Below are 25,539 nucleotides of genomic sequence, written 5' to 3' on the forward strand. Positions count from 1 at the left end.
ACCAGCGCACCTTCCAAAACCACAGCGGCAATACCTCTCTTAAAATGTGTGGCGTAGTTTTTGTTAAGAAGCATGCACCAACTAGTCTAACAAGAAGTATTATTAAGATGTATTTCTTCTGTAGTGGAACCTACCCTCGGTTCAAATCTTCCTAATTCTGAACCTTGCTTACTAGTCGCTTATATTGCTGAAGCTACATGCCGTGCACGATAGCTGACGTTTCGCATCGCTAATGGATTGGTCCCGCTTGAAGTGTAAGCCTTGTGTTGTATTGTGAAGCAGTCAGTTGGGCACGCGAAGAGAATTTGTCCCGTAGGAAGTCACAAGTTTGGAGAGAAATTCGCCTGTTGCAGGACCGCCTACGATGCAAGTGCTCTTAATCTGACACATGGCGGACAGCCCACCAGATACTCAAGTTATATCAGAGGGCTGCGCAGCAGACGACGGAGGTTTGGTAGCGATGTACACCCTTGCAATTTTTTAACAATATCACGCGAGCATCTACGGTACGGCGTTTCAGCGGCCTTGTAGCGGCGAAGGACGGCGGGATTGGCAACATTATGTGCGGTCGTGCAAGGCGAATTCTAGTTCGAATGTATTCTGCTGTGCTTTTCGGTTCAGGAGTGCCCTTGATCGCTAGAAGGCCAATGACACACCGTGCGGTCGAAGCTCGCGCGATATTGTTAAAGAATTTGTAACAAGCATGTGACGTCCCCTCGGGCATAATCTTCGTTGGCCCGCCAGGCTCGGTGGCCTGTCAGGCTCTGTAGAGAACATTGGTCACCGCACCAATAAACACCTATGAGCACAGCTGTTCGGCGGTCAGTCATCGTTCATCGCCACCACGCTGTGGAGCGTCTGTCAAGCGGAGGGTGCCTCGAGCCCTCCCTCGTTCACGAATCTGGGCGGATCGTGATACTGGCGACGAGTACCCACGGAACGTCCCACGCCGCCGCGAACGGCGAAACACTGCCCCGTTGCTGCCATCGTGCTGCCCTACGGAAGGCTTGAGCCGTTCCAGGGAGATGGGTCCACCTGGCCAGTTTACGAGGAACAAGTCCACGTGTTCTTCCTGGCGAACGACACACCCGAGGCAATACAGCGGTACATTTTCCTGGCCAGCTGTGGGACCCGCGTCTTCAGTTTCCTGCTCGACCTTCTCAAGCCAGCCACGCCGCATGTTAAGACGCTGGGTGAACTGATCGGCATACCGCGCTCGCGTTTAAACCTAGCACCGTCCACACTAATGAAGCGTTCCCGCTTCAACAAATGGAGCCACCGGGAAGGAGAGACTCTCGGGCAGTTACTAGGCATGTGAGACATGTTACTAGCGAGTGCCTGCGCCTTCGGGGACCAACTGGACTCGCTGCTCCGGGACCGTTTCGTCTTCGGCAAGGACAACCCCGCCACTCAGACACGACTCCTGGAGCTTCCCGACCTCTAGCTGGACGAAGCCGTTATGGCAGCGCTGGCATTGGAAGCTGCCGCCAAGGACGCCAACGAGATTGCCCGTGTGACTTGCTCACCGTAGGCGGAAGCGGCGGTCAACAAGTTGGCGACAGAAGCCAGTACCTGGGGTCGCTGTGGTGGTGCCCAGTCCCCCTCACAGTGCCAGTTCTCTCAAGCACAATGCTTCACGTGCGGGAAAGCTGGGCACCTGGCACGGGTATGCCGAATGGCGAGGACGAACAGCGGACCGCAGCAGCAGCCTGGTTCGAGCCCAGGTACCGCACAAGCCCGCGGCCAGAATAACCGTCACATGGGTAAGCGACGGGAGCGTGCGGCAGCAGGCTTGAGTTCTCTCGCGGCTAGGCTCCACGTTGTGGCCGAGGACCCGCCGATTTCCGACATGTGGCACACGTGCCATGTACCATCGTCTGTGCCGCCGTACATGCTGACTGCCGAACCCTACAGGCACCGGATTTTCATAGAGGTGGACACAGGGGCCAGCGTGTCGGTCATGGCCGGTAAACTCTTCAAGCGTACTTTCCTTGGCGTGTCCATCGAGGCTTAGAGCGTGTTGCTTCGCAGCTACTCCCGGTAGCTCTCCCAGGTTCATGGTCAGGCGCAGGTCAGCGTTCGCTTTGGCAACAGGGAGGCAGCCCTTCCTCTTTACTTAACCAAGGCATCGTCGCCGACGCTGCTGGGCCGAAACGGGATTCATGCACTGGGCGTTCGTCTGCCAGAGTACCAGGAAGCTAGCCTGCATGTGGTGAAAGACGTCCCCATCCTCCTGAACGAGTTCAAGTCCCTGTTCCAGCCAGGGTTGGGCACATTCACGGCACGACTGCTGGAATCTGTGTACCCGAGGGAGCCCGGCCACGTTTTTTCAAGCCTCGCCCACTGCCGTTCGCCCTTAAGGGCGGGGTCACCCAGGAGCTGCAAAGGCTACAGCGAGAGGGCATCCTAGTGCCCGTCAAGACGTCTAAATGGGCTGCTCCCATTGTACCAGTCCTCAAGCGAGACGGCAGTGGCAGGATCTGTGGAGATTTCAGGGTTACCGTCAACCCCGTCGCTACCGTCGAGAAGTACCCGTTGCCCCGGATCGAAGATCTCTGGTCAGGATTGTCCGGCGGACAGAAGTTTACCAAGCTCGACCTCAGAGATGCTTACCAGCAGCTGTTGCTCCAGGACGCACCCCGGAAGTATGTGGCAATATCGACAACTTTGGGGCTCTTCCAGTAGATTCGCTTACCGTTTGGCGTCCCCTCAATCCCACCATATTTCAGTGGGAGATGAACAACCTCTTCAGGGGTATGAGGCACGGGGCGGTGTACTTGGACGACATGAAAAGTGTGTTTTCCTGGCCACCAGTGTTCAACTTGTGACATGTCGTTTCCCAGTCTGGCCCAGCCCCGGCTCCCCGCAAAATTGATGCTGTGCTCGAGGCGCATAAGCCGCAGAACAAGAGGCAGTTTCAGAGCTACCTCGGCCTCATCAACTTCTACACAAATTTCCTTCTGAACCGGTCGGAGCATCTACAGCCGCTCAATCTTCTACTTCGAGATGGTCAACGATGTGTCTGGCAGAAGGAGCAGGATGAGGCCTTCCAGCGTAGCAAAGAGCTAATCGCCAAGGCTCCAGTGCTGGCACACTTCGATCCTGCCAAGCCTGTCGTCCTGACCGTAGAAGCCTCGCCGTGCGGCATCGAAGCCGTCCTGGCGCACCGGACAAGGATGCCCAGGAATGCCCTGTGTCGTTTGCTTGTCATCGGCTTCCTGCTGCAGAGCAACGCTACAGCCAGCTGGACAAGAAAGGTCTGGCCCTCGTGGGCGGTGTCGAACGCTTTTACTAGTATCTGTGGGGCCGGAAGTTCGAGGCGGTCACGGACCACAAGCCGCTGTTGGAGCTTCTTAGGCCTGACCAGGCAGTTCCCGTGCAGGCATCACGTCGAGTTGTACGCTGGGCCTTGACGCTGGGAGGTTACAGTTACCAGTTGCTTTACCGCCCGGGAAAGGACCTGGGACCTGCTGATGCCCTTAGCCGTCTCCCCCTGCCAGAGGTGCCTGATGCTGTTCCAGAACCTGCTGAAATGTTCATGCTGGAGCACGCGTACACGGAGGTACTCTCCAGATCTCCGTTATCACAAGCGACTAGCCGGGAACGAGTGATGTCTCAGGTGGTCAAGGCGGTGTCCCGTGGAGAGCAATTGGTTCAGCAAGCCTAAAGCCACAAGGCCGCTGAGCTGAGCTCACCTTGCAGCAGGGCTGCCTACTGTGGGGTTCCATGGTGGTGATCCCAGAATGTCTCCGGTACAGGGCCTGCAGTTGCTGCGCGTGGGTCATACTGACGTGAAAAAGACTGAAATGGTGGCCCGGTCCCATGTTTCGTGGCGTGGCGTGGACCAGGGCATCGCTCACATGGTGCAGAGCTGCCAAATCTGCCAGGAGCATCAGCGGGCCTCACGTCATGTGGAAATCAGCCCCTGGCCGTTCCCACAGAGACCCTGGTCCCGCCTGGATGTGGATTTTGAGGGGCCCCTCAAATACCATTACTTCCTGGTGGTGGTGGGCGCCTTTTCGAGGTGGGTGGAGGTTCTACCTGTCTTCACTCCATCAGCAGGCACGACCTCCGCAGCGCTACGGATCAGGCCGCGGAGCGTCTGTCTAACGTAGGGTGCCTCGAGCCCTCCCTCGTTCACGAACCAGGGCGGATCGTGACAGAATAGTGACGGTGTACGTTAAACCATATCACCAAAACTACCAAGAAGGAAGCTGCAAAACGGCCGAACTGCACGTCATAGATGATTTGTACTTGCCCGAAACGCTATCTAACACGCTGAAGGAAAGACCAAAGTTTTCTACACCCGCGGAAGTTCAGATCCATGGCCTGTTAGCACTGTTGTCTATAGGCGTGTGCCCAACTCGGTGGAAGGTGAAAACAGAGAAAGGTGCCTGTTGGAAGGAGTGGAGTGCCTTTCAAAGAATGTTCGGCGTGAACATGTGCGGTGCAATGATCGAAGTAGACAAGTGGTTTACTATTTTAAACAAAAGAATCTTCCGCTCCTGTCGGCCAATAAGGAGGGACGATTTGTTGTGTCATCAAGAACCTACAGTGAACAAGTTTCACATGCAATAGGAAAGAACTTCAAACCAGTAAATAACCAAGCGACCAACGTAAAAGCCAAGGCTACTTTGCTCTGCAAAGATCTTGAACTTTTAAGACTGTTCAGAGCGGTTAATGATGCGAAGCTAGATGTGCTTCCGATGTTTTTTTAGAAGCCATCCCAGTGTATTAGTAGTGAGCGAGATTCGTAGGAACATCTTGTAAGCTGGTTTCTTTTAACGCAACTAAAATCGCTTGTAGTAGAAGATTCGTTTGTTGCAAAAATTTTAGATGATGTCATAGAGCTTTTGAAAGGTTTCGAAGCGGGTGGCTATGCGTTCTCAGTAGATGCAGTAGATTTATTTTATTCGGTGCCGCATACAGAATTATACAGAAAACGGCGTGCTTGCCTTTGAAAGAGCTGCAAGAATTTCCGTTGATAACTTTATGACATTACTGGCTTTTTTTCTGTGTTCCATATTTGTGACGTAGAAGAGCAGATTTATATTCAACGGAACGGAATGTATGTTGGATTATGCGAACAACCAGGGCTAAGGAACATGTTCTTAGCCTCTTTTAACAGATTATTGGCTCAGACCCTTGGCAATGCAAAGGTGGATAGGGTTTTTAGATATCTGGATTATATTTTAGTTTCGTTAAAACGCAAACCGTGTATGACTACCACAAAGTTGGTGGATGAAGTTCTAAAGGAATTCAGACAACATGCGAAGAAGTTGTCCTTCAAGCATGGGCTGTCCATTAATAACCATATAAAATTTCTAAATATGAGCCTCACGCTGTCAGAAGAACATATTTGCTGGGTCTACTATTCCCGATACCGTAAAGACTCGATGGTCTATGATGCGGCCCAGTCAGAAGTCATTGGGAGGGATATTGCCTCTGTGGTTTCGGAATGCGCTGGTGAGATCTTGCCATCACATGATGGCAGAGGGCTTTTACAGTCAGTTCAACCCGCTTTGCTCAAATGTGGGTATCCTTGCTCCGTCGTAGGTGCAGTAGCTGAAACCCACGTTCAAAATCGAACGTAAAAAAGAAGGAGCGGCATAGGAAGGGCTAATTGTACCTTACGTAATTAAGGTTGCACACAACCTTAAGAAGGTAGCTTAAAGGTAGCTCTAAGAAGGTAGTCTTAATAGGTAGGAGGCACCTTTGATCTTCTTGGCACCAAGCAAGCTGTCGCGCCGGCGCCTGCGGGTTTCAAAGGCGCGTGAGCCTTTGTCAACTGTGCGGTGAGGGTGGTTCATAATATTCCGCTCAGCTGCGGCAAGGTTTACATCGAGCAACGGGCCGATGTGTCAATGCCAGAGTGGGGCAACATGAACTTTCCATTAAGAATAACCACTCGGCGCAGCTACCTGTGCCCTGCCAATCCTGTAAATGCAAGGCAAGATTTAAAAGGATCACCATTCTTGGCAGAAGCAACGAGCTGCTGGAACGTGAAATGTTGGAGGCATATTATATAAGAAGAAAGAATGGTATCGCTGTTGGCGATACGTCAGTGGTGTTGCATAGTGCTGTGTGCGAATTTTTTAGATGCTTTTTAAGTTAGCACCTAATTGATATTGACAGATTTATGGAGATACCATACGCGGAAGCTTGCTGCTCATGTATGGCGTGGCAATATATTGCGATGTTTTCAACGAATAAAGCTAGGCGCGCGTGACCCCCTTTCCATTCCTCGGTATTTCTTGGTGTTTGCGTCGTTTACGTTGTAAGAAGCATGCACCAACTAGCCCAACACCAAGCGTTATTAGGGCCCCTTTCGTATTGTTTCGCGCTCAAAGAAAACCTCAAAGATTGACGTTCGCTGCAAAGAAGCGACATTGTCGTGCAAGCGCATGAAACCATGTTATCTTGAACATGAACTCTTCATTCCTACCGCCATTCACACCTAAGGCTCAGGCATTCTAGAGGGGGGAGGGGCAAGGAATACACGTTTCAACAGCTTGAGAACGGAAAGTCGAGTGGCTTTATTCAAAAGGAAAAGCCGGATTGCCGAGTGGCGGTGGTGGCGCCCCAGTCGAGCAGCCGCTTGGTTTCCAAGAAAGACGAGCGGGCAATGAACCCCGTGGCGAGGCACGGCGAAATGACGGCCAGTCGCTACAAGCACGACGACAATTTGACTTGAACAAAAATAGAGCCCGTGGCAGCGGCCAGATACGCGCACGTACACGTTGCAGTTTTGACCTACAGTTACTCGCAGTTCTGCTATGCTAGCAGAACTTTGTCGTTTACCATTACTTGAACAGTCATATGGGGAATGTAGCAGCCATATGAGCAGTGCATGCGAGTTACCGAATGGCTCTGAGGGCTCTGCCCGACCCGCTCAGTCATGAGAGTCAGCTCAGTCGTCAGAGTCAATCTTTTATTGCAATAGCAATTACATAAACACTCCAGGCGTATTTTGTGCCGTCACCGTCGTCGTGACGTTCTGTAAAAGTCCAAGGGCGATAACACCATCGCTGTGCGCCCTACGTGGTATGTGCTAGTGAAAGCGTGCGAGGGAAGCCGACGATCACTGCTTAATTTCGCCCGCGCGGAAGGGAGGAAAGCGAGGTGGAAGCGCGCCGTCTGCTGTTACGCGCGAGGCGCCGAACGTTGCGAGCCACCGGGGGGAGCGGAGGGAGGGGGCGGCGTTCTACTCCGGCTGCAACTGCGCATATGGCGGCTACGCGCGGTCGCGCGGCGGTATCTTGAGATCGATCTGCGTTGGGGGTGGAGTCTAGGTGCGTCGGCGGCTAGTAGCTTTCTGTGTGATGCGTGTTCCCGGCGCCCAGTTTGCGTCGAAGCGATACACAGCACGCAGGTCACTTCGCTCGCTGGTGCTGCCGCGTTTTCTCATGACAGCGTTATGACAGCGAGTGTGATGTGTTCACGTTTGCTATACGCACTGACACCATGCTTGTTAAATTAGTTAGGAAGCGAATGCTTAGAAGTTGATACGACCGATCAAAGTAGTATCCTTTCTTTTTATGGATATCTGCTATTTGCTATCGCAATAGATGCTTTGATTTTGGTTGAAATTTCGACTTTTTTCCTAAGGTTATGGGTACGTTTTGGCGGCTTCCTTTACCTACATTGGTCTATTGACTAGAGGCTGCTAACTTTGGTGATCTGCTGCGGATGTGTGTAAGGTCGGGCACGAAAATTAAACTCCCTCACTCGGATATTCTAGGCCAACAGGAGTGAACCGGAGTGCGCAAGAGCCGCACTGCTCTACGGAGCCATTGTGTAAGTTCACGCCTTGTCGTAGACACATTGCAGGGACACGATGTTTACATAGAGAGCTGATTACTTTTGCCGTGGATCCCATCAGCAGCTTCCATCTGGTTTGTGTTGCCACACTTATCACCGAAGAACTGATCTCCGAATCCAGATTCCGAATTATTAAACCGATTCTATTCTCGTAGCATTTTCTCTTATTGGAATACGCAGCATCAAGTAGCGATAGCTCCAACATGGGAGATGTCTGGTACGTCAATAATAATAATAATAATATTTGGGGTTTTACGTGCCAAAACCACTTTCTGATTATGAGGCACGCCGTAGTGGAGGACTCCGGAAATTTTGACCACCTGGGGTTCTTTAACGTGCACCTAAATCTAAGCACACGGTTGTTTTCGCATTTCGCCCCCATCGAAATGCGGCCGCCGTGGCCGGGATTCGATCCCGCCACCTCGTGCTCAGCAGCCCAACACCATAGCCACTGAGCAACCACGGCGGGTGGTAGGTACGTCAATGGGGCGCTATAGCATAGCGGAATTGTTACTGGCATCAGTAACCCTAGACAGCTTTTTTTCTTTCTAACTAATGTCACAGATACGCAAATACACTTACAGAAACCTCGCTGGAACGTCATGTTGCGCTTTGGCGCGGAGCCTATGGCTATATTTTTGGAACGAACGAGAGGCATAGCAAGCCCTTTTTCCGAAGGCGGTGGACTCGGCCCACACCCCGTCACTTTGAGGGGGGGGGGGCGGGAATGTATGCACTAAGTTTCACGTCGAAAACTTGGTGGCAGCGTAGGGCTGACAAAATGGAGTTCACAGGCTGGCCATCACGTTTGTGTCCCCGGGAACCACGTGACCGCCGCTGATGCACCATCTCTGCTTTAGAACTGAAAGCAAGCTAAATAATTGATCGCCTGGTCAAATCAAAGTTAACTGGCGGGAGCTAGTAAACCGCTGAAGGAAGGTTCCTGTTTCGGACTCGCTGTTCTTGCCAATTGTTGACTAAAATAAGCCGTCGGTAGTGATCAAGAAAAAACAATGTTAAAGGGCTATGAAGTTCTTAAAACAGGCTCTTCAAAAAAATATATACAACTCGCCGCGGTGGTTCAGCGGCTATGGCACCCACCGTGGTTGCTCGTTGGCTATGGTGTTAGGCTGCTGAGCACGAGGTCGCGGGGTCGAATGCCGGCCATGGCGACCGCATTTCGATGGCGGCGAAATGCGAAAACACCCGTGTACTTAAATTTAGGTGCACGTTAAAGAACCCCAGGTGGTGTAAATTTCAGGAGTGCCCCACTACGGCGTGCCTCATAATCAGAAAGTGGTTTTGGCACGTAAAACCCCATAATTTAAAAAAGAGCGGCTATGGTGTTGCGCTGCTACGGAAGAAATCGTGGGATGAAATCCCGACCGCGGTGGCCACATTTCGATGAAAGCGAAATGCAAAAATACCCGCGTCCCGTGTATTGGGAGCACGTTGAAGATCCGCGGGTGGTCAAAATTAATCCGGAGTCCTCCAGTATGGCGAGCCTTATAATGATATCGTTGTTTTGGCACGTAAAACCCCAGAAATATTTTTTTTTTAATTTACGAAGGCTTGTTGGTGGCTGTATGCAGGTTATCTAATATGCCATACCAGGGAAGCACCCCAAATCCTACTATCTGACATGATTAAAGCAGTAACCTCTCCACAACAATATGCAGCGGGTAATTGGGCCTGCATAATGTTTCCCGCACCGGGCGGGGTTAAGTGCGCCCTTGCCCCACTTTGTGATCCACGGTCATGGAATGAACACAGTCCATCACCACCGATAGCGGCTATCACTCTATGGAACCACTAGGTATTGTCAGCTTCGATCTGAGGGCGCAGAGAAGGGCGCTTTAAACACTACCACCCGTGATAATGCGCAGTTTCGTCACCCGTTAATACCTATTCTTACTAAAGTCACTCGTAGAAAATAAGGCAGCATGACAGTTCTAGTGCCTCTGGATATACGAGCTATATGGCAGTGCACCAATGGGAACAGCACTCACTGCTCTCGTTCGGTCGCCTTGGTAAAGGATTTACAGTGTTTATAACCATAAGAGGCAGAGTTCAGGGGTCATTTTATTCGAGTGCGTTTCATTAGAGGTGAAAGCATGTATCATGTTTTCGCGGTGACAGTGCTCGGCCAGAGGAGCGCGTCGAGCAAGCTGACTACAGCAGCCCGTGCGCGCCAATTATTAGTGCGACGGGTGCCTCACCGTCAGAGATAGCACTCGGCCCCATTCGATCTTCGACATGGAAAATTTGTGGTTTTGCAAGGAAACAGCCGGCCCTTCGACTGACAGCGACCAGCAAAAGGCTGCGTCACCGCACCACTATTATGTGCATACCATAACCCACGCTTTTGATGCATCGACATAAGAAAATGCGTTCATATAACAGGGTAAAACCTCTTACAGCAACGACAATACTGTTCTATTCTGTTCTATTCTACCCTATGTAATCAAACAAAAACAACCAGTATAAAACATGTAGACCCGGTGAGTGCTATACTTGGAGCGATAGAAAGCGTTGGCTACGACGCGGTTTGGTTTGTTGCTGTGGGCAAGATTGAAGTCGGTATGAAGCAGTAAAACGCTTCGGTTGTCGCCGTTTTCGCTGGCGAATTGGCATCCATGATCTGCGTGAGAACGGCAAGGGTCTAGAAATAAAGAGGCAGTCGGTTTCGTTAGCGACATCTTTGGTGACAAAGAGCGGCGAAGATGACCTGCTTAATTCAAAACAACAGGTGGTTCATTGAACCGTAATGTCGTGTTTGTTTGATACAGTTCTCAAAGTAAAATGAGCATAACAGCACATGAAAATAAAAATAATTATACTTATACTTCAGGGCACGCGGGACCTCGACGAATCCTATCACAGGATCTGACATGCACTAAGTTGTGGTGAAAGACACGGAAAATCCAGCCATGTCTCCGTGTAGACATTGGCTGCCCGACCTTGTCTCGCAGAACACGCAGGGTTGATTCGAGGTCGAATAAAATAGTGGCGATCGGCATTTACGATGGGAAGAATCGACGTAGCGCTCCGCGCGATTCTTTGGAACATGCTTTACTGCACGACGCTGACCTAATTACTGAGCGTCATGCATTTCCTCTTGCGCACATGGCGTACCGTGATTGGCTGCTCTCTGCAGTAGGGTTCGTGGTTTATTCATTCACGCCCCGGCACAGCAACGATGAGCTTCAGGCAAACTAGAAATTAGGAAAGAACATGTCGCTTTCTTGATTGCGCAGTACAGAGGCCAGCAAGTTGAGCGCCCTATTCGAATTAGGCACCTCAGCAACACCCATGATGACACCACGATCATCTTTATTGGTCTCAGCCCGTACTCAACTCTGCGGCGTCCCTGCGACCATTTATACACGTCTTTTTGCTCAATTAAAGCAATCTGCGGTGTTTTATGGACTGTGTAAAGAGTGAATAAGTACAATAAGGTGCTGCGAGATCACTTCTTTAAAACAGTGCGACGGCTTGCCTTTAGGGCACAAAGTAATTAGAACTACACGTGGTGACATGCCGCAGCTGTCTGAAAGTGTTGGCACAGCCGCACATACGGGCGTCTTTGCCACCGCGGCAACCGCGTGACAGATTCGGGCCGACCACATGGCGGCGATTTCGCAAAGTGACACCCAAACACCCCAAACTCCTATTACATAGGGAAGTCTTGGGATTGTGGAGGAACACCTTTTTCCAAGCATTGAGGTCCTGTAATGACTGAGAACAAGGACGGGAGCGCTCTTGTTTTTATTTTACCAGTAGGCACCCAGCCGCAGTTCTGGTCGGGCTCCCACTGCCGTGGCAGATGCTATTGTTGGAATCGCACCGCTGGCACGAGTTGTTGGGAACTCAGCGCTGACGCCCGTTGTTGCACCTGGGTCGCAAGCCCCAAGGGTAGCGTTGGCCTGGCGGCCTGGGGTACAACTGGAAGCATCCGAAGGTCCCGGCAAAGCATGAGTCGACAGGTAACAGAACAACTTGTTTATTCTAACATCGCAAAGAGTTGGCGGTCAGGTCGACCGAAGTAGAGAGACGGGAGAGCACGTTACTCAACAGAAGAAATCGGAGCCTCTCTTGGCGTCCGGGGGCAGCTGCTTTTATACTCTCGCAGTTGAGGGCAAGAAGGAACCCCTCTATAGACGAGCACGTGACTGTGCCGCTCGGGCACAATGGGATGAGAAGGTGGACGCATCCGTCGTGTCGGCGCCGGTCAGACCCCCTCGCTTCACAGTTGGGGGAGCTCCTCTCCCCGGCTGCCGCGCTTCGACAAGCGTGGGCACCAACATGCACATACACACACACACGCACATGAAGACACGTGGCATTGGAACATGCCTGGACGCGCTTGGCGGGGAGGCGTAGCGGCGGCGCCGAACGGGCCAAAATGTCTGCCGCTTTGAACGAAGCCCCAGCGTCCGTTGCATCCGCGCCGGCTATACCGCGCGTCGTAGGCGAAACGTAACACTATACAACAAGAGCGTCTAAGGTTAAACAAAGGGAGATTCGAGACCGCGCCTGCTAACAGGCACTAACAGAGTGTGCACATCGCAAAGACCATTGCAAAAGGTGCCAGTGCAGGCCGAAGTTTCACAGGACACGTGCACTGGGTAGATTGACGGCTGAAAAGTGCGGAATTATAAGCGACGTCCTTTCTATTCACGAAAATAAATACAATGACCCACACTTCTGTAGGGATCACAATTAACGTATTTCTCCACTTGAACAAAAGCATACGTGTGGCGCGGGCGCGACGGGTGAATCGAAATGTATGACTTGCATTCTCACAATTTCATGTGAGTGTTCCTTTGATGACAAGAAGCATTGGGCAGTAAACACAATTGATGTCTAGTACCAGTCGTGCACATATTGTGTTTTTCAGGCAGAACGCGGGCTCTTCCAGCTCTACTCATTGTTTGAATTTCTTAGACTTTGCCAGTGAACTGCTATTTCCTGCTTAACTGCGACGGTGATGGAGCCTCATACGCGTCCGCCGCACTCGGCAGTGCCCGCGGCGGCTGCCTCCAGGAAGCGCAACGGCGCCGAGAGCGACACTGAAAGCGACGACACTATGCAGTACTATGTCAGCAGTGAAGCTTCTTGTGACGACACCTTCGAGCTGGTGCGGAGTCGTAAAGCAAAGCGAAGATTTCTCAGCGCATCATCGAATTCGAGTGAGTCCACCGTGAGATCTTCGCGGGATACCGAGGAGCTCACCATACTGTTCTCGCCAGTTCTCGCCACTGACATCCTGAGACGCCTCAACAGGCAAGCCGCGTCTTCACATCTAGAGGCGCTGGTTCCAAACGAAATCAAAGACATAAGAGTGAACACCCGTAAGAACGTGCTAGCGATTCACGTAGAACACGTGGCTGCGTTGGATTCCTTGCGCAAGGTCACGGAACTTGGCGGAATGAAAGTCCGCCCTCATATTCCGCTGGGCAAACAAGTCCGTACTGGCTTAATCAAGCAGGTACAGAAAACACCATCATAGCAAACGCGATTCGTCTCGGCACGTCACGGTGTGTGAAGATCATACACTCTTAAAAAAAAGGTAGTCGCAAGCGACTCTTTTCGGGGTGTATCTGCTCGTCGCACATATGATGACCTTTTGGGTGGTAACCCGTACTCTCTTGAAAATACAGTGCAGGCGACTCCCTCACAGTACCGGTGACTCTCTCCCGCAAGACCTACTGAGGTGTATGTATTACTCCCAAAGCAGGAGTTGATGCGAGTACCTCAGTGGTCCATGCAAGTACCCCTTGGTAGTCAGCGATACCCCTTTGGAATGGCAACAATGACCCTTCCTAGGGTAGTCATCTGAAGAATCACAATGGTGGTGTACATGACTACCATGGCAAGAGTTGGTTAAACTACCCTTTGGGTAGTAACACGTACTCTCTTGGAGACACAGTGTGGTCGACTCCCTCAGTACCGGTGACTCTCCCGCAAGAACTACTGAGGTGTATGTATTACCCCCAAAGCAGGAGTTGATGTGACTACCTCAATGGTCCATGCAAGTACCCCTTGGTAGTCAGTGGTACCCTTTGGAATGGCAACAATGACCCTTCCTAGGGTAGTCATTTGAAGACTCACAATGGTGGTGTACATGATTACCATCACAAGAGTTGGTGAAACTACCTCCTGGTACTTAACCAGACCCCTTGTAGCAACTGCTGTGACCTCTGCCTGGGTAGTGAATAGACTATCTCTACACTAAGATGGAAGCTCACAACATAATAGATTTTAGTTTGCATGTGCAACAAATGCGTAGTTATTCAACCACCATTATATGTTATGATAAACTGCAATACTATAAACAACTAAAAAAAACACTGAGCACATAACACTACATTGAGTGAAACACCAAGAGCAAATATTTCGCTACTATCACTGTATTAACCTCAAATGCATCAATGGACTATACCTGGCAAAAACAGAAGACAACAGTCTGATTTGCTAAATTGGAATCAATGGCCAACCTTGAGAAACATTATGCTTCAGTTTACAAAGCATACTAAACAGCTGCAATATGTCCAAACTTATGACGTAATTTAGCATTTCAGGCATTTGAAAAAGGATTTAATCCTTTGCCATGACAAAGGACTCATTTATTTCAATATGCCATGGAGGCATACATGGACAGAGGAATTAAATTTCAATATTGATATTAAGCGACAAATTTACATCTCATCAAATCAAAGCAATCATACAGCATTGATGCTAATGGAAGAAAAGAAATATGCCTAAAGGCCAGATAAATGCAAAACCGGACATTATAAATAGCGCCAGTTCAATATCCTCGTGGTGCCGGCATAGTAAGTACATCCCATAATGTTTCAAAAGTGCAACTTCTTGGCCGTCATTTCATCCAATTTGTCAAAAAAGACTATTGTCTCACCTCCAAAATGTTTCCATTAGCACTGCCTCCATGTTTGCGTCAAATGCTGCCTGCTCCGGTTAAGATCTGAAAGAACAGCACAACTGTTAAAACTTTGTAAACATTTTATTCAATAAGAACATGAACACATTACAGTAACCCTTAGCAAGAGCACATATAGTAATCACAAGGAACACTTATTTCTTATAAGCAGAGAATCCAGTTTACAGCAGGAAGAGAGGAGCCAGAGAATAGCTATAATGCATCCGTAAATGTTCTCTTTGAACGAACCATAAATGGCCTTGCCATCAGGGAATATCACAAGCCCACACACGTGGATACACAATAGGCAGAACATATTTAAATAAGTATAAGAATATATGTATAAGTTCATTTTCCAGATTCAACTGGAGGGTAGGTTTTTGGCAAAAAGCTGCCTGCACAGCTTGACTGTCCAGAAAACCCCTACAAGCAGTAGCACAAGAGTGGTGCAGGAAATCTTCAACAGACACACACAGAATAGTCACATTCAATAAAGAGAAACATTCACTATTTATGTATACAGAGTCTATTAATCTTTGCACAAAATTTGAACAGTAAAATCGAAACGCTGAAATGGTCACGCATATGTTCAGAAATACTAAAAGTAATAACCAAGCAAACATGCAGCATCTACTAGCAAAGACATAAAATCACATTTCAACAAAATATTTCCGCAGCTCAGCTTTGGTATACCCTTTTGTATGTTTATACGTGTTTAGGACATGGGGCAGGTTATAAGACAACATTTGAAATTTATAATTAGCGCAAAAACATGGTATATTCCATGTATTAATAGGTCTTATGTGTATGTTAGCACGACACATGTCCAAAGATGCCAGAGTAGAATGAAAATTGGCAGTGGATGCCATTGAGAAATAAATTTTTTTTAACAACTTCAAGTTATACAAGTGATTGATGCAGACAGTGTTATGTGCTTCAAAAGCACACTTGGAGGTAGTTGTATTGTCAACATTAGCGATTATTCGAACAATTTTCTTTTGCAATACGAGAACATTATTTATGTTTGTTTTGGTCATTGTGGCCCATACTAAACTGCACATGTACATTGTACATGGCTTCACTTTGCTGTAAGTAATTTGAGACAACAGCTGTCTTCCAATAATGGGGCTCACTGCTGTGAACTTATAGCATAATGCCCTCCAATGTCACATTTTCACATGAAATCTACAGAATGTTTCTGTTATACATGAATGAAATGCAAGCTGTGATTCTGTAGGGGAATGGCACTGAGCTAATGCCTACTAAACAATCTGCGTAAGTGTGAATGACAGCATCATTAACAAGACTACCCTGCTGCTTTGCAAGGAGTCACTCCATCTCAGTAACATGAAAAGCGGGTTGCGCTCATCACGGAGATGAGACAAAGTTCCAAATAAGGGCCAGAATTATGTAGTATTGTTTATTGATCAAATAATGCTCACTATTTTCTGTCAAGTTAAAAATGCCACAGAAAACAGCTAATTATAATGGCCGCCGGCAACTCAGTGATGTGACATACCACGTCTAGCGACTGCCTCATAACACATTATCCTTATGTAATACTCTAATGGCACTTTCCTTTTGCAGCAAGCAGTTAAAGTATTAAAGTACTGCAATGCACTTGCAAAGCAGTTATTTCCCCATAGTGGGATCAGAGAAGTGTATTCTGCAGTACTGTATAAGTGCTGAAACTTCCTTCTTGGTACTGCTGAGTGATTTTCATGCTGCCTAGTTCCTGTTTCGTGGTCTCACAAAGATTATGGAATGATCAACACATTGTGACTAGAGTCGCTAAAGTTATGCATTCACATTCATTGGAACCACTTTATTTGTTTAACCCTTTAATGAGCACGCATATAAATACAAAAGAAATTATTTTATACCTAAATGTGCAAAAGACATTGAGAATAAGCATAATCAACGAAAATAAAGGATATTTTTTAGAAACTCCTTTAGTAGTATGGGGGAAGAAGTGGGCTTCTCCCCAAGCGACATATGGCTGCGTTTGGAATCTGTACAGAGAGCTCTTTGCATTGTGTGTCTGAGGTCACTACAGCAGATCTTGCACTGGTCTGTCTCCTCTGACCGTGCTTTCTAAAGGAAATGAGTCCCATGTCCTTTTTTCCCCATCCTGTGTTCCTGCTCTAAACCGACAAATGACACTTGCTGCCATTCAGTGTTGGCTCAATACATTTAACAAGAAACTTCTTACTCGATGCCAAAAATCAGCAAGAAAAATTTATATTTTTTGGTATGCTGTATGCAGAACTCATCAATGAAGGGTTAAAACAACTGAAGTGTCAGAGCAGCATAGCCACAGACTTTTCACTACATCTTAGTATGTATATCAATATACATTACAGTACGAATGCTGTATTACTAGTCTATAAATGCATCTACCACTACATCTTGAACTAATGTTTCACTCTAGGTTCAAGGTGGCGATGCGATATGATATTTTGCTTCTTTGATCACCGACAAAATCTATGACAGCATTGCAGATATAGTTGCGATAGCTGGATTGCATGTTTGCATTTGTTAAAGAAAAAATGTAAATGAAACGAACAAGTACATCGAGAGAAGCAACTTAATGTTTCAACTAAGCCACATAACAAAGAAGGAGAGTCAGTTTATCTAGTGAAATATGCGTGCAAACTTGCAGCTGATCACCCGTCTTCAAAATCCAGATTTTGAGCATGTGTCACAATTTCGCTTGCCTTTCTTGCTTTCACTTCTGCATCGACTTCAGGGCATCCTGGTGGCATTCACTTTCGCATGTTTTTGTACTTGTTTCTTGGGCACATATACCATGAGAACTGGAATGAAATGAAAGAAATTGACTTTACATACCTAATCAACAGTTCAATGACTTCCAGTTTTCAGGTTTTTAAAGAAACTGCAAACACAGCACAGTTAAACATGGAGTTGCCCTAACCTTAGCTTGCTTATTGCACTGTTTCCTTCATGTTCCAAAATGTACCAAGTGAGCTATTTTAGCACACCTTCCAACACAATATCTGAGAATTACTTTCAGTATTGGTGTTGGTCAAAACTTTAATGCATGAAAACGGCTACAGGTACAAAAATGTATTATTTAACCAAATACATATTTAGCTGAGCATGCAATTAATTTTACAAGAGGTGGCCATATGCATGCCAGATGCAGAGGTGCTGTTGATATCTTCATATTCAGTTAAGCTGCAAAGCTTTAAAACCACCACATCTCTACTCAATCACAAGCACACAGACCTGAACAGCTGCAAGCAAGGATGGCCATAAACTTTACAAAGTAGTAAGAAAGGCTTTGGCAGCATGCTTAATGTAAAAAAAAATTATGGGGTTTTATGCGCCAAAACCACGATCTGATTAAGGGGCATGACGTAGTGGGGCACTCCGGAAATTCGGATCACCTGGAGTTCTTTAACGTACACCTAAATCTAAGTACACGGGTGTTTTTGCATTATGCCCCCATTGAAATGCGGCTGCCTTGGCCAGGATACGCTTAACATCTAAAAGTGCAAAAGAAATAATAAAAAGTTATAAGAAAATGCTATTACATGGCCAAGGTGCAATGTGTCCCTCAGAGCTGGGTACTTGTTTACGAGGCTCCTTGCAGCAACATTGCACAATTTATTTGGGTACCTGATGTTTAAAAAAGCATGCATCAACCTTCGACATCAAACAATACACAAAAAACAATATGCAACATTTCCATGAAATAATATCAAACAGTTGAACTGTGAGTCATCAGATGGGAGAATTTAAGTAAACTGCACCATGAAAGCATTAGGTACGTGACAACACCGAGGTTAGAGAATTGATCAGATGGATTTGACACAGGACAGGGGTAACATTTAATCCTTTTGTCCTGCAATAGCCAAGATAAACGGATAATCATGACCAGAGTTCACAAACTCTTAAAATACTTTCACCAAACAAGATGTTATAAAATGTTTTAATTAATATTTCAAATTAGCTTATTACTGAAACATGCACACAAGGGAAAATTAGCCATGAATACAAACTTGAAGGAGCATCTCCTATAAGGATTTACAAGGGCAGCTTATTAAGCTAGTTGTTGATCCATTATCGTGAGTGTTCAGTGCAAAGGTTAAACGAGGACATAGACACAAGCACTGACTACCAATGGAGGTTTTATTGCTGAATACACACAATAGTGATACAGCTATCTGAAAAATAACTACTAAAAAGAACAAAGCACACCATCAAGAGGCACACGAAGAAATGTAGAGTTGCGTAAAAAATGCCGGCCATAGGTTTGACTTCCCAGAAACTTGAGCTCTCTTTCAGATAAGGCAATGGATGGCTTGTTGATGCATGCACTCGGCTCCCATGCCAATTGTGCTACTTCAAGTATGATATGGGTAAGACCATCCCTGTGCTTGTGAATAACTGACATTCTTTCAAACCAAGGAGTGCAGCCACGCATGCTAGTATGATGTGCCAAAAAAACTTGCTCTGCCATTGTGCACATTATATGCATGTTCGCACAACCTCTCATGAAGGCATCTGGCAGTCCGCCCCATATGACAAGCGCCGCATGAAAGAGAAATTTCGTACACAACATTTTATGTGGATTCAACATGCCAAATCTTGCGCTTGACCTTGCAGATGCCTTTCTGACTGCCCTATCAGAAAAAGAGCTAAAGTTATTCTGGAAGTCACGTGAACGGCCTGTATTTGTGATGCAATCATATTTTTTTTGTATCCCGATTTCCAGCATAGTTCATTTTTTGGCCACTCGTCTGCTTTTCTTGTTCTATCTTCAGAAGTTAATGTTTTTCAGATAGCTCTTTCACTTGCTTGTGTAAATTCGGCACATTGAATAATAACCTCTTTGTTGACAGTCGGCACTTCTGTCTATGTACCGTTTACCTTTGTGGTGTACACTACCTATAAGAACTGTAACCAGCAGCTAAAGAAGCTTTATTCAACGCGCCATTCTAGCGCCCTCGCCCACTCATTAACCCAAGACTCATGGCAAGGAAACCACGGAGGATATTGCTCCATTGAAGCATGACATAAATTATGACTGAGTGTTAACCTTCCTGTAGCTTTCATGACTGTTTTTTGTGAAGGAAAAGGAATGGAAGTAGAAGAAATGCTGCTGGTGGTAACCGAACTCGCAAATTTGACATGACGCATGCAGCACTGTACGAATTCATCTAGCCACAACTGTCTTTCCATCCAATTCAGTTGGTATTTGTATACCCGCATAAAATGTAGCGCTGCTAGTGTCAGGGTTCATGTTGTTCGCCAGAATAAAGAAAATGGGCTCAGGGCTGCAATGTCGACATTGCCATTGAATATTTAAATTTCGAGGTTATGAGTGAACTGTAATTCAGAACTAGTCAACGATGTATCAGTGATAAAAAAATTTCGAACCAACAATGCCATATACACTGCTAAACACTTAAAAAGGCACTGCACAATTTGGACGTTGTTCACTGCCCCAATGCAAAGCTTTAGGAAAAAAATTTTTTTCCCCTCGGTTATCGAGCGTTTTCAAGGGGAACTACGCAGCAACTAAGTTATAATCATGAATTAGACAACAAAAACTTGTTTTGATTATAGACACCTTCCACTTGCCTTAGTGACATAACCGCATGAGAATGGAGCGTAATACGCTAATTAACATTGTGCTTACCATTCATATTGCAATACAAGGTTGGGAAAAATGCACGACTGAACATAATTGAGACATTACTGTGGAATGAATTCTCATTAAGTACATTCTATCCCAACTTTATTTACATCTGCCATAGGTTGGCAAACTGATGCACGAGTTGACTCACTCAGACTGATCTCGAAAGTGAGTCTCAGTGAGTCCGACTGAGTTGAATTTCTGTAGGTCTTAGCCCGAATGAACCCGGCTGAATAGAATTTTGGTGAGTTTGAGTTCTCATTATTTTGCTGACCAATGCATCCAGGTAATTGTTGTGACTTACATTGTCTGAGATGACGAATTGTAGGCAATCCATTCAATTTTCTTTTGAAGACTGTCAGGCATGCCTCCTGCTGTAATATTTCAGAGGTCTGCAGCAACGTCAATGGGCATCGGAGGCAGTGTCTACGTTGACTTCCTTTTACTCCTTTGTACTCTTTCCATTCCTTGTACTCTCCTTTGACTGCATTCTCCGCCTGTCGAACTGCACTACCAGACAGCCTTAAAAAGAGAAGTATTCATTGAAATCAACAACAAAATCCAGTGCTAGAAAAACATAAGATGTGGTATCACAGACTATCACTCCACATGCTCAAATTTACCTACTATATAGTTAGTGACGAGCTAAGAATACAGTAATAGCTCTTGATAAATATGGGCACATTTGCCATAGCAAATGGAGCCCATTGCTTTTCAAGGATAATGATGTACGAACAGCAAAAATCACTGACTGAGACAACTGACTCGTTACAGCATGAATGGGCTGTTAAAACGAAATTTAAAGAGGAATTTTATCACCCCCTATACAGATACCTCCTTACTAACACACCATGATCCCTCTCCCCCTTTTCGCATTGGTACCATGCACAAGGAAGGCGCATTATTGGTCCCTTCACAGACATTGGTACCATGAGCAAGAAGCTCCCCCACCAAGGTGAAATAAGCAACCATAGTGACGCACCTGCAAACATTCCTTCTGAGGAAAACTTATTGCTAGCTAAATCGTCTACACAGGTATTGCTTTGTGAAGGACAAATACTGGGCCATAAAGTGCCAAGACCAGACTAGCATTGTCTTGGGACCAGAAACAGCGAACAAAAGCAGGTCATATGAAGGCCAAGGATGATTTGATAGAAGAAAAATATGCTAGAACATTCTGGTTCTCAAATACACAAACTAGACCGCTTATGTTTATCCAAACATTATTAACTCCCTATCACATTTCTGGTGGCTAATTAATTAATATTTCAATGAACGCATTTTTTCTGATAACTTCTTGGTGCCTTTGCTTATAAGCTTTTTTGGTGAAACATGGCTATTATTTCAAACAGGAAGTCAAATTTTCCCTCAGCATTACATAAATCTGAGCTACTGAGATAGATACAAATGTCAAGGTCGGATAAGACTTTGAAGGATGATACGGAAGGATTGAGGAGTCGCAAACATGATTGTGCTTCTTAAGCTCTTCATATATCATCAGTTATATTTGGGCTGTCTAGACTGCACAAAATTAAAAAAAATATTTTGCAGCTTTTTGTTTTTATGTTTTCATAAATACACCTCATTTGTCATATCTATTAGTAGCAGAGCATTCCAATATTTAACAAGGACAGTGGTATGCTATAAAAGCGGAACTAGGACTATATAGATACATAAAAATATTAGGGGGAAAAAAACGTTTTATTTTTACATAGTGGAATTGCCCCTATGGCATGCATTTATTTGTTTACTAAATTCCCATGAGCTTATTCCCCAAAGTTAAGATACAACCAGGGGCAGAAAAAAGCTTTAGGACAGGAATGAGTGTCCCTTGCTACTACTTTACTGAAACCAAACAGGTTCATATTTATAGGTGAAGGTGGCCATGTGCGCACATACGTTTGCACGCAATACTCAAACAAGCTTGCCCATTATTATTCAGTCATACAGTGCAGAAACTGTCATTCAATTCAGTTCAAGCCACAGATGTATCACTGACATGGACGTCACATTTCATGTTGATGAAACAGGCCTCCATTAATTCCCATGCAGACAATCTTTGCGTTTACCAAGAATGCGGATGTGGAAAAGATATGGCTCACACGTGCAGTAATTGCAGTGCATAGGCAAATGTGCATTAATCTTATTCCTGGCAGACAGCTCATGTTCCCTTGCCAAATCGTTGGTGCAACAGCCTGTCTGGCTGATATGCACCTTGCCGCAATTAAGTGGAATTTCGTACATCATACCGACCGCGCAAGTCACATATGGCCTTGTATGATTTTTACCACAAAGGGTCAGCTTCTGTGGGTCTGAGATGCGTGGGCACAGGCCAGTAAGCTTCCATGGAGCCAAGAAAATAATAGGTACTTTGTACCTGCTGGCCACTTTCTTTAAATCGTGGGCCACTTCATGCATGTATGGAACAACATGCAGCCTTTTCTCCACTAGTGGCTTGGCAAGGGGCATCCAAGCGTTTTTTGGCTGTGACGCTCGCCTCCTTAAATCATGGGTTTGCGGAACTGCAATATTTCTATCTCAGCTATTAATGAGCCAATTTGAAAATTTTTGCAGTAGAATGCTCCCAAGAGGGCACCTAACAACTTCCAGCGTATAATTAAATTAGCTATGTGGCCTGGTGAGGGGCTCTTCAAAGTACTGCTAATAGCGATATTATAGCTTTCCAGCATACGACAGGTTTTAATGTTATACAGAGTTAATGCATGAGTACAGATTGAATAAGATCGGGTGCATACGGCTTTTTTGGTGCCTATGATGCTTCGGCGTGGCTTGGAGAGACAACCAAGTTAATCAATGCTCCATCACACACCGTCGTGCTTTCACCCATGTCGACGTAGCACTGGAACCGGTCGTTGGAAGATCTGAAAGCACACCCAGATGGTTTATCAATAGTTTTGCACATTAGAAGTGAAGCTGTGGGCACTGAACAGGCACTGATTAATTAAACAGCCTTTCTTTATGGTTGCTGTACTGTCCCAAACAGGTTTGTTATTTCGAGCCATCACAGCACAGCACAGCACTAATCCTGCTGCCCATAGGTGAGCTAAGTACAGGACGCATTAAGCTAACAAGGCTAAGCTTATTTATGCAATGTCAGCAACCACCAGTGTATAAGAACAGATGATTTCACAAAGATAGAACCATATTGCTGATTGCCCAAGGTTTTCATAGTCCTATTGCTGAAAATGCCAGCAATTTTTTTTCCTCAGTTGGTTCAATTTAACTTCATTGCTGTGTGAATGTTGCAGCGCACAAATGACGACAAAGATTGAACAGGCAAACAACAAGTCCGTTTTCGTCGCCTTGCCTGTTTTATTAGTTAAACGCTGAAGAAATTTGCAGAATATGGCATACTGCGACCAGTTATGCTAACTAAAGCACCATTACATTGACTGAAGCTGTTACTACTCCCTCTCCTACCAGATAGGGAAGCGATTGCACACCTTACCCCAATATCAGTAGTAAACCAACTGCAGAAGTTTTCAGAAGATGGAAGTACTGAAAAGGCTAGTTTCCTTGCGGCTTCTCGACACGGCAATAATTATAGTTGAGCAACGTTGTGTTCGTACGGGCAAGTATGCGCTACACTTCTCAATTTAAGGTCAAGTGCATTGGCTGCGACGAAACAAAAATATTAGTAGTTGGCAGCACAGTGAAGTGACGCAGAGCAATTTCCTAAGACTCGATCTGTCAGTTCAAAGCGCGGCAACCGAAGTTATTAATCGTGCTCGACATCTCCGCTACGCATACTGTTGCTACTTTGCCCATATTTATTTATTTATTTATTTATCATACCCTCAAGGTACGGTTGTACATTGCAGAGGGGAGGGGCAAAGTAAATACAGAGGCAAATCACAACATAAAGAAGGAAGGCAAACAACATTGCAAAAAACATTGTATACAAAATAACATAAAATGAACCAAACAATGACCAAATCCTCTTTGCGTTCCATAACGCGCAGTACATTTACGCTCACCTGTATTAGAAGATCGTTGCCTGTCATCAGGTACACGAACCCTCCCGTCCGCAGGCTTTCGTGGAGGTCGGCGAGTTTCCGGGCGCCTGTGAGCTTCACGATTTTCTTTGATGGCTCCTGCGAAACGAGGCAAGCCGCTTCTTCCGCCAGTCGGCGAGCGTTCAGTTGAAGCCGGATCGGACGACATACTGCCACCGTTGTCAGATTTCACAGGCGCAACGCAAGCAAGAGGCAAACCGCTCCTTCCGCACCAGTTGGCGAGCGTTCAGTTGAAGGCGGATCGGACGCCATACTGCCACCGCTGTCGGATTTCACAGGCGCAACGCAAACAAGAGGCAAACCGCTCCTTCCGCATCAGTCGGCGAGAGTTCAGTTGAAGGCGGATCGGACGACATGCTGCCACCGCTGTCAGATTTCACAGGCACAACGCAAGCAAGAGAGGAATGCCACTCGCGTTTAGATACTCGTTCACCGCCGTAGATAGCAAGGTGCCGTCAGTGCCATAGCCGTGTTTCTCATAGTTGTGAATCCAAAGTCGAAGTAAATACGAAAGCCGTAAGTCATGTGCTGGATCCTGAATATTTCGCTGCGCGCGTTCGCAAAACAGTTTTCGCTCACCGCTGCACTATCCTTGCTCAAATTTGGCAGAATGACCACATTTTGGTGCCTACTTCGTTTAGTATAACACTTAGCACAGTTAATTGCCTGATCTTTGTTTTAATGCAAACTTACCGGCGCTCATGAAAATGCGAGCTGCTGCCGCGACGGGGTACGCATAAACTTGTAACGCCGCCTGTCGTCAGCTAGAAAGCAGCATATCAGGGAGCGCTGCCGCGTGTTGCCTGCTCCTGGAACAGGCGACCGTCCTCCGTTAGACGCTGCTTTTTAAAGCTGACGGCAGGCGGCGAAACTGGTTTATGCTTGCGCCGTTACGGCAGCTGTTTGCAGCCTCAAGGGCACAGGCAAATTTGCGTTTTTTTTCTTGCAAGCGAGGCACTTAACTGTGCCACGTGTAAAGTCGACGCCAAAATGCGATCGCTCTACAAAATTTGAGCAAGAACAGAGCAGCCGTTTGCACGTTTTTTGCACAGGGGTTTGCAGAACAGTGCACAAAG

General features: G+C 46.6%; 1 protein-coding gene and 1 long non-coding RNA gene across 4 annotated transcripts in view; one reads left to right on the plus strand and one right to left on the minus strand.

Moving 5' to 3' along the window:
- Positions 1–25,539, plus strand: part of LOC142587383 (uncharacterized) — a 209,680-nt gene that overhangs the window by 171,791 nt on the left and 12,350 nt on the right. The window lies entirely within an intron of this gene.
- LOC142587382 (uncharacterized) lies at positions 14,762–24,947 on the minus strand. 2 transcript variants are annotated; one of them, XR_012829507.1, is made up of 5 exons: positions 24,425–24,947; positions 23,183–23,308; positions 20,731–20,948; positions 18,319–18,403; positions 14,762–17,577 (listed from the first exon to the last, which is right to left on the minus strand). It is a non-coding gene; the product is annotated as an uncharacterized LOC142587382 (long non-coding RNA). The 2 variants fall into 2 exon arrangements; XR_012829506.1 differs by lacking the exon at positions 18,319–18,403 and having other exon boundaries at positions 14,766–17,577; positions 24,425–24,946.

Source organism: Dermacentor variabilis, chromosome 7, assembly GCF_050947875.1.
Source record: "Dermacentor variabilis isolate Ectoservices chromosome 7, ASM5094787v1, whole genome shotgun sequence".
In the NCBI taxonomy this organism is placed as follows: Eukaryota; Metazoa; Arthropoda; class Arachnida; order Ixodida; family Ixodidae; genus Dermacentor; species Dermacentor variabilis.